Raw genomic sequence first — 8,657 nt, forward strand, 5'->3', positions numbered from 1 at the left:
ATGTGAATGTGAATATAACATATAATATTCACAAGTGAATATATCATGTAATATTCACATGTGCATATAAAATTATGGTAATCCTCCAATTCAGCCAAGGGATCAATATTTATAGAACTCAAGGTACCTGGAAACAAGATATATCAATTTAGACATATATATACATATAATTCAAGATTCTTTGAGTTGATTAATCAAATGCCTTATGTACATAAAAGAAAAAGATGAGATTAACGAAAACTAGATCGGTATTAAAGAAAAAATGAAAACTAAACATATGGTTTAAATGCCAAAATGGATCAATTATATTAGAAAAAGAAGAATTAACAATTACTCTTTACTTTTATATCCTTTTTCTCAATAATTTGAAATTCAAATTAGTGAATTGTTTTATGTTTTCCAAGGGAAAGTAATGATCAATAACCTTTGAATGGAAAGCTTGACCCATTTTTTAGCAAGTTGTCATCGAATTGGAATAGACTTGTAACATCTCAAAAATCACAATAAATTTTAATTTTTCAAAAACAACCCATAACCATAAATTTTTACAAAATCATCATTTCAAAAGTGTATTTTAGTAATTAGAGTATCCCAAAATCCAAACAACATAAAAACCAAAGGATGTGCATGATCACGCCTTCGCCTTGCCACAGTCATCTGAACTACCTGAAACAATAAACTGAAACTATAATCCAAAGCTTAGTGATTTCCCCCAAAATACCAACACAAACATATAACAACATATACTAGGTCCACAGCTTACAGACTAGATTACCCCTATAAGACCAAAATATGAGTCTAGCTTTCCCTTAGGCCCACAGATCATATTTGGCTTGCTCCCGAACCCACAACATAAGTCTGGCTTGCCCAACATGCCCACAACTTATGTCTAGCTTGCTCCTAGGTTTGTTGGCTACCGCACAAAGCAGTACTACCTCAACCCAACCATACCATGTTTACATATACATAACATCTAACATATATCCAACAATAGATAAATATATAAAGTATGAAAATCTGGATCTAGGCTTATAAACTTATAAAGCAATGAACTTCAAACTCACAGAAGGTCCAGAAGGTGTGCAAATGCTTGATGGTGAGACTTGAATGCAGAAAAAATGGACTAGATGCTCTTCATCTTCTTTTCCTTGGCTTAAATCACCACAAATAAGCTTCAAGATCAAATATGGATGCTAGGGTATCAAGGGGGAGTGGAAAGAGGTGATGAAGGCTGAGGGTGGGCTAACGCTAGCCCTCACTTCCTTTAAATATGGAAATAAAACCTAAAAAATTAGGGTTTCCTCTCAGGCACACGTCGTGACACCATGCTCACATTGTGAGCCCCAAAGATGATGCGCGTGTTCATTAAACTCCTCACGACGTGACATACATTCCTCACGTCGTGAGTAGGGTTAAATCCTTAAAAAATTAAACTTGACAGATTCTCACCTGAACTGAATGTTAAAATTCTCCCCCATATGAACTAGACTTCGTCCTCGAAGTCCGCTGCTATAAACAACTCAGGGTAATGCTCCTGCATCTTTGACTCGGGTTCCCACGTCCATTAGGAACCTTTCTGATGCTACCATCGAACCTTGACCAATGATACTCCCTTGTTATGTAAGGCCTTCGTCTTTTGATCCAAGATCGCCACTGGTATCTCAATATAATTCAGACGATCATCAACCTGAATATCCTCTAAGGGAACAATCGTTGTATCATTGACCACATACTTTCAAAGCTTCGAGACGTGGAAGGTGTTGTAGATCTGACTGAGATCCTCATGCAATTTCAATTTTTATGCTACCCTGCCAACCCTGGAGATCACTCGAAATGGCCTAATATATCAGGGTCCCAACTTGCCTCTCTTCTTGAAGTGTATTACACCCTTCCAGGGTGATACCTTCAGTAAGACCATGTCCCGACCTGGAACTCCAACTCAGATCGACGACTGTTGGAATAACTCTTCTGTCGACTCTGAGTTGTCTGAAGTCTCTGCCTAATTTGTTGAATGAGCTCTGTCGTGTGAAGGAATACCTCAGTCCTTCCCATGATTCTATGACCAACATCTCCCCAACACATTGAGGTGCGGCACTTCCTCCCATAAAGGAGCTTAAAAGGCGGTGCACTGATACTGGAGTGATAGTTGTTGTTGTAAGAAAACTCAGTTAGGGGAAGGTAGGAGTCCTAACTCCCACCAAAGTCTATGACACAAGCTCTCAACATGTCCTCAAGTGTCTGAATGATCCGCTCACTCTGACGGCCAGTCTGTGGATGATAAGCAGTGATAAGGTGCAACCTTGTACCAAGTTCCTCATGGAACTTCTGCCAAAAACGAGATGTGAATCGAACATCTCGATCAGATACAATGGAGACTAGAATACCGTGACGAGTAACGATATCGCGCACATACAAGTCGGCTAATTTCTCCGCCGACGAGCTCTCACGGATAGCTAAGAAATAGGCACTCTTGGTCAATCGATCTACTATCACCCAAAATGCATCGTGCCCCTTAGCCATCCGAGGTAGCTTAGTGATGAAATCCATAGTAATATGTTCCCATTTCCAGTGGCTGCAACTTTCCATGCGGTCTCTGGTGTTCGGCCTTGACCATCCGACATGTTAAGCGCCTCTCAACATAGCATTCTATCTTCCTCTTCATGCATGGCCACCAGTAGCTAAACCTCAAATCTCGATACATCTTGGTGGCTCCAAGGTGTATCGAAAACCTGGACTTGTGTGCTTCCTCCAATACAGTGTGTCTAATCCCACCAAAATCTGGCACCCAAATCCGTCCATACCGGGTCAATAATCCACGACTGACAATAGCAAACCTGTCAACCACACCCCTGATCCTCTCCTGCTTCCAGTTTTACTTCTTTACTCCCTCGGCCTGAGCCTCCCTGATCAAATCCAACAATCGCAAAAAATTGAAATCCTCATACATAGGGCTCTTGTCGCGGAACTAGCCGCCTTGCGGCTCAAAGCATCAGCCACCACATTGGCTTTCCCGGGATGATACAAAATCTCACAGTAATAATCCTTGACTACGTCAAGCCACCTGCGCTGCCTCATGTTCAAATTCGGCTAATCCATGAGATATCTCAAACTCTTGTGATCCATGTAGATGGTACACTAGACCCCATACAAATAATGCTGCCAAATCTTGAGGGCGAACACCACTACTCCTAGCTCCGGATCATGAGTCGGATAACGAGACTCACGCGGCTTCATCTGCCGAGAAGCATAAGCAATAACCCTCCCTCGCTGCATAAGAACTGCCCCCAGGCCGGTGATGGATGCATCACAAAATTCCATAAAATCCTCAACACCCTCAAGGAGGGTCAACACTGGGGCCTCACACAACTTTTATCTCAGTGTCTCGAACGCAGTCTGCTGGTCACGCCCCCAATAGAAATCCATGTCCTTCCTCATCAGACGAGTGAGGGGTACCGCAATCTTAGAGAAGTTTTGAATAAATCTCCGATAATACCCTGCCAAACCCATGAAACTCCAGATATCTGAGGGAGACTTCGGAACCTCCCACTGCATCACAGCCTCAATCTTGGCTAGGTCAACCAAAATCCCATTTTGGTTGAAGAGATGTACCAAGAACTGGACCTATCATAACCAAAACTCACATTTCGAGAACTTGGCATATAGTCGTTCTCACCTTAAAACTCCCAGAAGCTCTCGAAGGAGCTCATCATGCTGCTCCCTGGTCCTGGAATACACCAAGATATCATCAATGAAAACAATGACTGATCGATCGAGCATTGGCATGCATACTTGATTCATCAAATCCACAAATGTCGCAGGCGCATTGGTGTGCCCGAATGGCATCACCACGAACTCATAATGACCATAACGAGTCTGAAACGCAATCTTCTCTACGTCCTCCTCTCTAACCCGCATTTGATGATACCCTGACCTCAAATCGATCTTGGAGAACCAAGATGCACCATTCAACTGATCGAAGAGGTCATCAATATGTGGAAGTGGATAACGGTTCTTCACCGTCAACTTGTTCAACTCCCGGTAATCAATGCACAACTGATGTGAACCATCCTTCTTCTTGACGAATAGAATCGGTGCTCCCCACGGCGAACTACTCGGTCTAATAAACTGCTTGCCCAATAGCTACTAAAGCTGAGAGGACAACTCCTGCATTTCTGGTGGTGCCAATCGGTACGACGCCTTAACAATCAGGGCCGCACCTGGAACCAAATCGATCCTAAACTGAACTTGCTTCTTAGGGGACACACCGGGTAACCCCTCTAGAAACACATCAACAAACTCTCTAACCACTGGTACATCTGAAACTGAAACCTATGTCCTGACCTGGGTGTCAAGCACATATACAAGATAACCCATACACCCATGCTGCAGATACTGCCGAGCCCTGGCAACAGAAGAAAAGGTTGATCCCATAGTCGAACTACCACTCGCTGACCCTCATAGTCGATCATAGCCCCAGATCTACTCTGCCAATCCATCCCTACTATCACACATACATCTCTCATGGGAATATAAATCAAATTAATCGGATAAGGCACCCAAAAAATCTCCAGGACACATTCCTGATAAACCCTCGATGTAGAAACCACGTGTTTATTGGCGATAGAAACTCGCAACGGACACTCCAACTCTCCAAGAGTCATACTGAAACCCCTACTAAAATACTGAGATACAAAAGACTGAATCACACCCGAGTCAAAAAGCACAAGAGAAGGCAAGAAGTTCATTAAAAAGGTACCTAGATTAATCATTAACATATGCACACCATAAAATAACTCACAGAATAATAAATAGAAACATACCAGTAACGACGTATGGTGACGCCTTGGCCTCCTCTACAGTGAGCTGGAAAGCACGACCTTGAGCCCTGGGGGGCTCCGCCTTACCATGGCGTCCATCTGTGGTCCTCAGAGTAGCCGGCATCGGGGCCTGCATTGGCCTTGCAGCAAGAAAGGGACAGTTGGCCTTCACATGCCCAACCTATTTACAATGATAACATATTCGGGTGCTCGGTATTGGGACCTGCTGACGACAATCCTTGGCATCATGCCCCTCCTTGACACATTTATGGTATCCCGAAGAAGATCGACAAGCACCATCATGAACCTTGCCGCACTTGCCACAAGTACGATCCCTCTGTCCCTTAAATCTCGAATCAGCGGGATTGAACCGCTTCGCTGCAGGCTGAGACTGAATAGGAGCCTACCTCATCTCCCTCGCCTAGAGCTCTATCTCAATCTCCCGCCTCCTCGCGACCTCCTATAGCTCAATGAGAGTACCATAGCGCTGGGTGGACACAAATTGGCAGATATCCATCTTGAACATACTCAAATACTGGGTCATCTGACCCTGCTCAGAAGCAGCACACTCGGGGCAGAAAAGAGCCCTCTTAGTAAACATCTTGGTGATCTCAGTCCCCTTCCTCAGATCCAGATACTCCTGAGCCAGCCTCTCCCTCTCAACCAACGGAACATACCTCATGCGAAACATCTCAAAGAACTACTCCTAAGTCACAACAGCCCTCTACTCAATAGTGTACGAGCCAGTCACCAATCTCCAGCAATCCTTTGTCCTTGACCAGAGAAGGTTCAGGGTGCACTTAACCTTCTGGTCAGCAAGGCGGGATCATGTGAAGAAACAACCCTCCACATCAGATAGCCACATCATCGCCACAATCAAATCCTGAACTCCATCGAACACCGGGGGCTTCGTATTGTCGAAGTCCCGGTACTGAAAAACTCTTTCCCTACGAATCCATGTGGCACAAATAGCCGCGGTGGCTGCAGCAGCAGCAACCTTAGTAAGATCAGTGTAATGATCATTAAAGAGCTCAATCATAGCAGTCTTGATAGACCTAAACGTCTCCGACATAGACCTCCAGACAACAGCAGCCATCTCAGTGGCTAAACATTCCTCATCTGGTCGGCTGGTTACATATATACTCATCCATGAAATTTCCACCAACCCTGTAGCATTCGTGTATGCTAATCATACATAACATTGGATCCTATAAACATTCGAATACTTGATTCTACCCTAAGCCCTTCATCATACAAGAACAAGAAATAAGGCTAAACCAAACATTCTCAAGTTATAAAATGTTAGTTATGTACAACTATGATGCACATGCTAAACAACTACAATAATGATGTCAATTCCATACAAGAAGTAACCCTAGGCATCATACATCAGGAAATTATATCATGCAATTCCTAAAGATGCCGAGCCTATCACTAACATGATGTTTTATCATAAACATCATATCAAATACCAATGTGGTAACTTGGGTATACTTTCTTACTCCGACTTATCGTACACATCGCATCCTTCCTTAGTTACTTTTGAAAACAATTTTGAAAACCATTTTAAAAACTTTTACAGTTCCCTAGTTTGAGTCTGGATTCAAACGAGTGTTCATCCAATTCTCTCAAAACAAGGCTCTGCTACCAACTTGTAACATCCCAAAAAACACAATAAATTTTAATTTTTCAAAAACAACCCACAACCATAATTGTTTACAAAATCATTGTTTCAAAAGTGTATTTTAGTAATCAGGGTATCCCAAAATCCAAACAACATAAAAACCAAAGGATGTCCACGATCACGCCTTCGCCTTGCCACAGTCATCTGAAGTACCTGAAACAATAAACTGAAACTGTAAGCCAAAACTTAGTGAGTTCCCCCAAAGTACCAACACACAACATATAACAACATACTGGTTCCACAACTAACAGACTGGATTACCCCTGAGCCCACAATATGAGTCTGGCTTGCCCTTCAAGCCGACAACTCATATATGGCTTGTTCCCAAGCCCAAAGCATAAGTTTGGCTTAGCTTACATGCCCACAACTTATGTCTGATTTGCTCCCAGGTTTGTTGCCTACCGCACAAAGTATTATTACCTCAACCCAACGATACCATGTTGACATATACATAACATATAACATATATCCAGCAATAGATACATATATAACTAGTCATTAGACAGACATGCAGATCTATAGATCACTACTACATACTATATCCTATTTACCAAGAAACCGATCTAACAGATCATTATAACATATCAACATCCTCTATACCAAGATACATAATCTAGTGGTCCCGTATTGGTGCCTTCGACCCATAAGTACAGTGAGGAAAACTCACCTCTCAGTCTCAAATGATCGCTAAATAGGACACAACTCCGAATATCAGCTCTATCGGTCACTTATCCAACAATTAGCGACCAATTCTCAAATATAACTCAAAATACCCAAAATACCCCTATGTCAAACTTGGTCAAACCCTGGTCAAAGTCAAAATCAATGCATACTCAAAAGTCACATAATCCATTAGTTACGTCGTGACCCCTAATGGCCACGCTGTGACCTAATACGTCTAAAACAGTCTAGGAAAGTCATCCTCACATCGTGACACCCTGTGCTCACGTCGTGAGAACGCTCCGACCAGAAGTATTTAATGAAACTCTTAATTTCTTTTTGCCCAAGCAACCAAATCCCCCATAGTGTCTTATTCACTCCATAACATCATACAAATTGTGGCTTTTTGGACGTGTATGTCCAATACATGTCCCAAACACTAGTTAGGGCACAAAAAGGGAAAACGACACTAAATCTCATGCATGAACCATAAAACTCGACCATCTACCAGATCTAGCATCTATACTACTCAAAGGACACTGGAGATCCATATAGTTTTCAACTTTATGGATTCCAACCTCCACATCATCTTGTACATAAATCTAGATCTAGGCTTATAAACTTATAAAGCAATGAACTTGAAAATCAAAAAAGGTCCAGAAGGTGTGCAAATGGTTGATGGTGTGGCTTAAATGCAGAAACAATGGACTAGATGCTCTTCCTCTTCTTTTCCTTAGCTAAAATCACCATAAATAAGCTTCAAGATCAAATATGGATGCTAGGGTATCAAGAGGGAGTGCAAAGAGGTGATGGAGGCTGAGGGTGGGCTAACTCTAGCCCTCACTTCCTTTAAATACATAAATAAAACCTCCAAAATTACGGTTTCCTCTCAGGCAGGTCTCACGTCGTGGCACCTTGTATTCACGTCGTGAGCTCCAAAGATGATGTGCGTTTTCATTAAACTCATCACGACGAGACATACATCCCCCACGTCGTGAGTAAGGTTAAACCCTTGAAAAATTAAACTTGAAAAATTCTCACTTGAACTGAATGTTACCATATAGGAGAATATTAAGTAATCATGATCATGTATGGCTTTTCATAGACGGGTAAAAAATTATAACATAAAACAATATATATGTGGAAAAACCTATTAACAATCGGTGAATTTAAAAACTGATTGATAATTAGTGAATTAAAAACATTATACAATACCAATGGTTGATTGGAGCTTCAAAATACAAATTGGCAACACATATTTAGAAACAAAAAGCAAAGAAACAAAAATCAATTTTTTACCTTAGCAATCAATCGAAAACATGCTAATCACTATTTCTTTGCATAAATATAATTTTAATTTATTACACGATAATTATGTGATAAATATGATTTTAGGTTTAACCCAAGTTTTGTATAATGTTGCCGGCATTCTATTAGCAACATAATAAAAAAATAGCAGCAGACAGAATATTTCAGAAATCAAAAGAACTTCGATA

Source organism: Lactuca virosa, chromosome 7 (assembly GCF_052849685.1).
Source record: "Lactuca virosa cultivar CGN04683 chromosome 7, Lactuca_virosa_CGN04683_v6, whole genome shotgun sequence".
Taxonomy (NCBI): Eukaryota; Viridiplantae; Streptophyta; class Magnoliopsida; order Asterales; family Asteraceae; genus Lactuca; species Lactuca virosa.